We start from the raw sequence: 8,313 nt of genomic DNA on the forward strand, positions 1-8,313 counted from the left end.
TACCTTAGTAAAACTTCGAAGTGCGGTATCTTTCGAAACAAAAATTAAATGTAAAGGTGTATTAAATTTTATAGAAATGTACAGCAATATACCTTCTCTTGGAGATCTTTTTCTATGATGTTCCTGTGATTAGCGAGATAAGGTGGCGCTCGGTTTAGAGTGAGGGATTATCACCGTCAGCCGATCTCCTTCCACGACGGCCGTCTGATTGCGGTCGGTGGTGATTCCCTAGGAGCTCCTTGATGAGTTTCTGCTCAAAATCGGATAGTGAAACATTTCTTCCTCTTTTACTTTTATATAGCGCATGCACGTTCAGTGGAGACAGATCCACTGAAACCTGGTAGTCAAGGGAAGGCAGGATTCGGTTACGATAGTGGAAGGGGCCGTAATCAGTTACTATTGGCCGCCTTTTACAATTACACACAATTTATTTTAAACCACTAATTCCAGACTCAACGATAAATAAAAATACCACACGTTATTAATGAAGGAATAAACAACTGTGTAAATAATAGTGTTACAATTTAGCAAATCACCATTAAATACAGATACAGCAAATAATGTTTTAAAAGCAAGCCACTGTGATCTGGGCAGAAGGCCTCACACGCCAGGAATGGCAATAAATTAAGAATTGTTTAAAACTCGCTGCAACTTACAAATTACAGGTATTGAAATATTAAAGGCAAGTCGCCACAAACACAGCAGAAGGCATCAGACGCCAGGAATGGCAGTAAATAAGGTTTTAAAGGCTTACGGCGTAAATACAAATACTAAATTAGAATTTTAAGGCAAATGACCACTATCCCGACTGAAGGCTTTACACTCCAGGAACGGCAATAATGTAAAAAATTCAGAAACCTGCTGTAAAACAGCAAATACAATAGCAAAGGTTAATTAAAAAACAAGCAACTGATCACCAAACGGATGAAATAAGATGATGGTAAACTATAACACAACCCTTAACATCCACTGAACACTACACTGCTAGATTTATTCCAGAAGGCGACCAGAACTATTAACTAGACATATATAGCCTTTAATGTAGGCATTACAAGGTATTGTAATAAATAATACAATAATAAAACACAAGGACCAGTGCATAAGTTCCTTAAAGGGTACTGAGGCAGATTATATCCGCAGAAGGTGTGGACTAAAGGAGCGTTACACTGAACTGCTGGCCATCAGACGTCATTTTAGAAGACACGGGTCTTACAAGAACCAAAGGGCCACAGACGGTGCTCCAGGAATCGATCTCTGGGAAGGTCCGGCAACAAACACTTTCGCGAGCGATGATAAAGGCAGCCAAGAGTTACATTCACTCCACAACATGGTAACTCAGACTAGTGGCAGTCGGACGAATGACTAATGATAATCTTGCTGCAGCTATCTGTCGTCCAATAAACCAAACGCAACGATAGAACAATACGCCAAAGCCGGAACCGGCGCTCTACACTATATCCAGAATATTGTGTTTAGAGCCCCCGAAATGAGAATGGAACCACTACCGCCAGAGTAGAAGACTCACCAAACGGCCTACAATCAAGAAAGCTATCAACACTATACGCCTTACCGGACAGCAGCGGCAAGGCGATGAAACATACACTGCCGTTACATACACTAACCCCCAGGGCACCAGGGAAGAAAAATTACCGCTGGTTCAACTTAACAAATTATAACAACTTGGACGCAGTAAATAATAATTAGAAGTCGAGAAAAGCTAATCATATCCGCCTTCCCCAAGCACTCCACTCGCTGCTCTTCGCATCAGCGACACTATGAGCAGCAACACGAACCCAAGACACTGGAGAATGGCGAGATTACACAATGGTGGGGATAGAAATGCACTCATCTTAAAGCTTGCTGGATCTGGCTTACGACGAAGTCGTGCACCCTCATGACCACATCACAGGACCCAGCAAAACAACGACGTCGCCCCAAAGATAGAGCAACAGTTACTACATATTGATAACCGCCGCTGCTGCCACTAGCGGACAGGCAACGTTTGTGAAGCCGAGTGGCGCCAGTCAACACGAGAAGAAGACAAACAACCGCTACCCTGCCAACTAAAGGATACGGTCTGGCCTCCAACAGAGGGCGGAAACCTACAAACAGCACCAAAGCGAGCCGCAGCGCGGCTCATCCACAAAATTAAAAAAAATACTTTTTTTATATCAGTTTACAGTTTCCTGAACACATTCTACTGAACTTGGGTTCTTGTCTCTCCTGTCGACGCCCACAAATTTTCATTGCAGCCTACGATGCAAGCTGGTTTTCCTTCCGCTTCATTTCTATTTCTGTCAACTTTGTCAGTCGCTATAATTTCGCTCTGATGAAGAGTTGACAGCATCTTCACTTCCGGCTGTCAGTAGAGATCAAGAAGTTTATCTGTTGACATAAACTCTATCTCACTTGTTTTAAGTTGACTTGACAAAGCAAGCATGCCTTTGCGATTTTTTTACAGTTCCACAACCATTAGTCACATTTTCGTGCACACCAAAATGTAATGTCGGGTACCAATTGGCAACATACAGTGTACGACCTTTACCAACGTAATGTTGTAGCAAATTGAGAACATTGCTTCCATGTTTTCCACTACATACACCAAAATTAATTTCAGTTTTATGTCCATTGCTGCAGCCAAACAAATAATAAAGTCAAGAACATATCCCGCTTCACTATTACATACACAAAAAACAACTCGAAATCTACGGCGTTTGGGTGGAATGTACTGTCTGAATAAGACAGCACCTTTGCAAAGAACTAAACTTCCGTTAGTATACAAATCTTTAAAAGAACAGGAATCATCTGGAAATGCTTCTCTTAGAAGATTCACTATTCGCCTTATTTCCCAGATTTTGTCGTTTCTAGGGTCCTCAGCTTTATCACTAAAGTGTAACATCCTTAGTAAAAGAAGGTACTTATCTCTTGGCATGATTTGCGCAAACACTGGAGTAAACAGTAACGGATTGTTGGTCCAATAACGTTTATTTCATTCTTTCTCACTTGAACCATCAGAAAATTTATGGCGAGGAAAGAGTAAATTACATCGTTGTGTTTTTACAACGTCGCAGTCTTGAGTTTTCAGTAGCATTGTTACGTACATGTTCGTAATATAAATTACACTGCTCACCTATGTAACACAATTTCTTCTTTAAAAAAACTCGGAAGCAATCATTACAGTAAATGAGTCACCTAAATTCGCGATTTTGCTCCCGGAATCACTGTTCTCAAAATCATACACTTTCGAGCCCAAATCAGCGTCTTTCCATCTACCCTGTGTGTCTTAACAGATCTGTCAGTTATACGCTCAGGCTCTTCTTCGGAATCGGAGAAAGAAGCAATGGGGACATCAGAATCCAGACCAGTATTTACTGGTTCAGTTTTTGTTGCTTCACTAATATTTTGTAACGGATTCGTCTACAGGCTTACCAGCAACATTATCTGTCAAACCATAATCTGTTGCATTGGGAATGATGAGGTCCTCGTCGTCGCTTTGATTTACAAGACTTCAGCAGCTCATCATCTGTAAGCGGATGGTATTCGATAACACGGAAAGCGCCGCACCGTAACTACGAGTATGAATAAATTCTAGAGACAACCCAGCATTCAGTAAGTCGTTCGCGTAATTCCCAGTATTCCAACAACTAGAGCTCATACTTGCGCGACAGTTATCTCCGGCTCTTGCCGCATACTAGGCGTTAGTCGTATCTGTACGATCGTCGCAAGGAACCAATGTAAACACTTTTCATAGCCTGGAGCATTGAAACGGTAAGTGTATATATACACCTGGAGCAGCGGAAGCTTTAATCCGGGACGCTGGTGCAAAGATTGGTGCTCAGGAACAATCTGCCACCTCCTCTGCCTCTTTGGCTGTCAAATACTGACACTGACAATCTCATCCAACACCAGGATTCGAACGGACTGACCTCTGAGTCGCGGGCCACCGCACAGGTCTGCTTTGCCGACATCGACCACGGAGGCCTGCACTAGCTCCACCCCCTACTGTCGACTCTTCTAGTGAGAAATACGAGGGTTGTTGAGAAAGTAAGTCCCGATCGGTCGCGAAATGGAAACCACTGGGGAAATCCGGTAAAGCTTTGCACAGATGTATTGGTCAGTGTTTCTAGCATGCCCGTCGATCTTGTCGCGTCACTCTTCTCAGTTTTGAGTGAACAGTGAGCACGTAGAGTTGCGCAGAGCACAGCGTCTCCCGCCACATATGAGGACCTGGTTAGAGATTTCGCCTGTATCATGCAGACCACATAACACAACTGTCGAGCAGTTCCTTCTTCATGCCAATTCTCGGCCGCACACTGCAGCGCCAATGAAGACGCTCTTTCAGCATTTCCGATGAGATGTGTTTGATCACCTAGAATACAGTCCGTAATTGCCCCCCCTGGGTCTCATATCTGCTCACAAAAAGCGTTGGCTATGAAGACAAACTTCTTCCACAGACGAGCTGCAGACCAGTACTGATAACTGGCCGAAAGCACAGGAGGCTCCTTTCTATGACGAAGATATTAGAAAGTTGATACAACACTACGACAACATTCGAAATTGGAGCGGCGTAGAGAAGTAGGTGGAAGGTGTACCTAACTGTTGCAAATAAAACATTTCTGCTTTTCACTGTGGTTTCCACTGGCAATTAAAATTGCTACACCACGAAGATGACGTGCTACAGACGCGAAATTTAACCGACAGGAAGAAGATGCTGTGATATGCAAATGATTAGCATTTCAGAGCATTCACACAAGGCTGGCGCCGGTGGCGACACCTAAAACGTGCTGACATGAGGAAAGTTTCCAACCGATTTCTCATACACAAACAGCAGTTGACCGGCGTTGCCTGGTGAAACGTTGTTGTGATGCCTCGTGTAAGCAGGAGAAATGCGTACCATCACGTTTCAGACTTTGATAAAGGTCGGATTGTAGCCTACGCGATTGCGGTTTATCGTATCGCGACATTGCTGCTCGCATTGGTCGAGATCCAATGACTGTTAGCAGAATATGGAATCGGTGGGTTCAGGAGGGTAATATGGAACGCCGTGCTGGATCCCAACGGCCTCGTATCACTAGCAGTCGAGATGAAAGGCATCTTATCCGCATGGCTGTAACGGATCGTGCAAACACGCCTCGATCCTTGAGTCAACATATGGGGTCGTTTGCTAGACAACACCCATCTACACGAACAGTTCGACGAGGTTTGCAGCAACGTGGACAATCAGCTCGGAGACCATGGCTGCGGTTACCCTTGGCGCTGCATCACAGACAGGAGCGTCTGAAATGGTGTATTCAACGAAGAAACTGGGTGCACGAATGGCAAAACGTCATTTTTCCGGATGAATCCAGGTTCTGTTTATAACATCATGATGGTCGCATCCATGTTTGGCGACATCGCGTTGGACACACATTGGAAGCGTGTATTAGTCTTCGCCATACTGGCGTATCACCCGGCGTGATGGTATGGGGTGCCATTGGTTACACTTCTTGGACACCTCTTGTTCACATTGACGGCACTTTGAACAGTGGACGTTACATTTCAGATGTGTTACGACCCGTGGCTCTACCCTTCATTCGATCCCTGTCAAACCCTACATTTCAGCTGGATAACGCACGACCGCATGTTGCAGGTCCTGTACAGGCCTTTCTGGATACAGAAAATGTTCGACTGCTGCCCTGGCCAGCACATTCTCCAGATCTCTCACCAATTGTAAACGTCTGGTCAATGGTGGCCGAACAACTGTCTCTTCACAATACGCCAGTCTCTACTCTTGATGAACTGTGGTATCGTGTTGATGATGCATGGGCAGCTCTATCTGTACACGCCATCCAAGCTCTGTTTGACTCAATGCCCAGGCGTATCAAGTAATAACGGCCAGTGGTGGTTGTTCTGGGTACTGATTTCTCAGGATCTATGCGCCCAAATTGCGTGAAAATGTAATCACATGTCAGTTCTAGTATAATATATTTGTCCAATGAATACTTGTTTATCATCTGCATTTCTTCTTGGTGTAGCAATTTTAATGGCCAGTAGTGTATACAGGGTGTTACAAAAACGTACGGCCAAACTTTCAGGAAACATTCCTCACACACAAATAAAGAAAAGGTGTTATGTGGACATGTGTCCGGGAACGCTTAATTTCCATGTTAGAGCTCATTTTAGTTTGTTCATCCACCTTCGCTCAATGGAGCACGTTATCTACCTGTGCTGCTAGAACATGTGCCTTTACAAGTACGACACAAGATGTGGTTCATGCACGATGGAGCTCCTGCACATTTCAGTCTAACTGTTCGTACGCTTCGCAACAACATATTCGGTTACCGGAAGAGGCGGACCAATTCCATGGCCTCCACGCTCTCCTGACCTCAACCCTCTTGACTTTCATTTATGGTGGCATTTGAAAGCTCTTGTCTACGCAACCCCGGTACCAAATGTAGAGACTCGTCGTGCTCGTATTGTGGACGGCTGTGATACAATACGCCATTCTCCAGGGCTGCATCAGCGCATCAGTGATTCCATGCGACGGAGGATGGACGCATGTATCCTCGCTAACGGAGAACATTTTGAACATTTCCTGTAACAAAGTGTTTGAAGTCACGCTCGTACGTTCTGTTGCTGTGTGTTTCCATTCCATGATTGATGTGATTTGAAGAGAAGTAATAAAATAGCTCTAACATGGAAAGTAAGCGTTTCCGGACACATGTCCACGTATCATATTTTCTTTCTTTGTGTGTGAGGAATGTTTCCTGAAAGTTTTGCCGTACCTTTTTGCAACACCCTGTATACAGCTGCAGCAGCGAAAGGTTTAATCCGGGGATGTCTGGCGCTAAGATTGGTGATCAGGAACTATACGTCACCACCTCTGCCTCTTTGCCAGTCAAATACTGACACTGAAAATTTCATCATTATTCGAAGGTACTGACCTCTGAGTCACGGGCCATCGCACAGACATAGACCACTGAGGCTTGCACTAGCTCCGCCCCTCGACTGTTCTAGCAATAAATACAAGAGCACTCGCCCGCACTCGCCATAGCGCTGTATCAGTTCGTCCGCCTAACCCATGTGTACACCTGCTGGAGACACGCGACCCCCGCCTAAGCCTTCTAGTCTAGGCGGTGCTGCCCCGGCGCGCCCTGGCGGCTCGTGGCCCTCGTAAGACGCCGCCCCCGCTGCCCGTCCCTCGCCGGCCTCCGCCACCTCCCCCGCCCTCCTCTTCCGCCCCCACAGCACCCTCGCAGTAAGAAGCTTTGCCGCGGCGGCCGCCGGACGCGCTAAGCCGATTGTCCCGGGACAGCGCGCACACCGCGACCATTGTCATACACCGTTGTCTTTTTAAGTGTGAAATTAATATATGATCGGGCTTAATATAAGCGCATTTTCGCCGGCCGCTTCCCTCCCGACCCGACCGGCGCAGGAGAACCTTTTTTTAGTTATTTTCCGCAGTTTTTTTGCCCCCGAAACGCCAGCCAGCAGCACAGAGCATAAAAACTTGCGCGTATTGTGAGCGCGGCCAGCCCACGGTGCCCTCCTCGCGCCGTCTAAAGCGCTGGCTGCTCTTTTTTGTTTGTTCCTTTTGTTTTTTAAACGAGTCACGAGCCGGCGCGTTCTTTTTTTTTCTTTTTGCTTTTGTTGCCGCGTGTCGGGGTATTATGTCGCGCTATATAGGATTGCGGCGCGGCGCCGGTCTGTAATATTGCGCTCCTAAGCGCCGCTGGCGGTCTGTACGGCGCACTGGAGCGCGAGATGAAATGGCCAGCAGGGTGAAAAAAAAAAAGAGAGAGAAGCAGGAGGGGAGGGGGCAGGAAAGAGTAAACATGGGCGCAGCTCTAGGGCTGAGGGCACCCACCGTGGAAAATATGGCTTACCAGGCGTGCGGCGTAGCCGGCGACACCTGCGAGACCGCATAACACCCCCCACCCCTCGGGCCAAGCCCTCTTCCTAATCTCAGCCTCGCAGGAAGGAGAACCTGTCAGTCCACCGCCGTTCTTCCGGACACATTAAATACGGGGTGCTCTGAATCTGCCAGAGTCGGGAGTGTTGGGCACTGACCGCAAGATAATTACGAAAAGAATCGTCAAAATTTATACCACACCTATGTTTCACAAAGCACACCAAGTCTACTAGTTAACGACCTGGGCGAATTACCCCACAGGAGATGAGGTAGGGGAGTAAAACGAAATTTTCTGATTGTGGTGAAATCATGGCTGTAATACGCTGTAACAAGCCACAAAGGAATTACCTGCAGCCAATGTAATAAATATTATATCGGCCAAACAGGCAGAAATTTCAGCACCCGATTCAAAGTACATTTAG

This window comes from Schistocerca cancellata, chromosome 9 (assembly GCF_023864275.1).
Source record: "Schistocerca cancellata isolate TAMUIC-IGC-003103 chromosome 9, iqSchCanc2.1, whole genome shotgun sequence".
Lineage (NCBI taxonomy): Eukaryota > Metazoa > Arthropoda > Insecta > Orthoptera > Acrididae > Schistocerca > Schistocerca cancellata.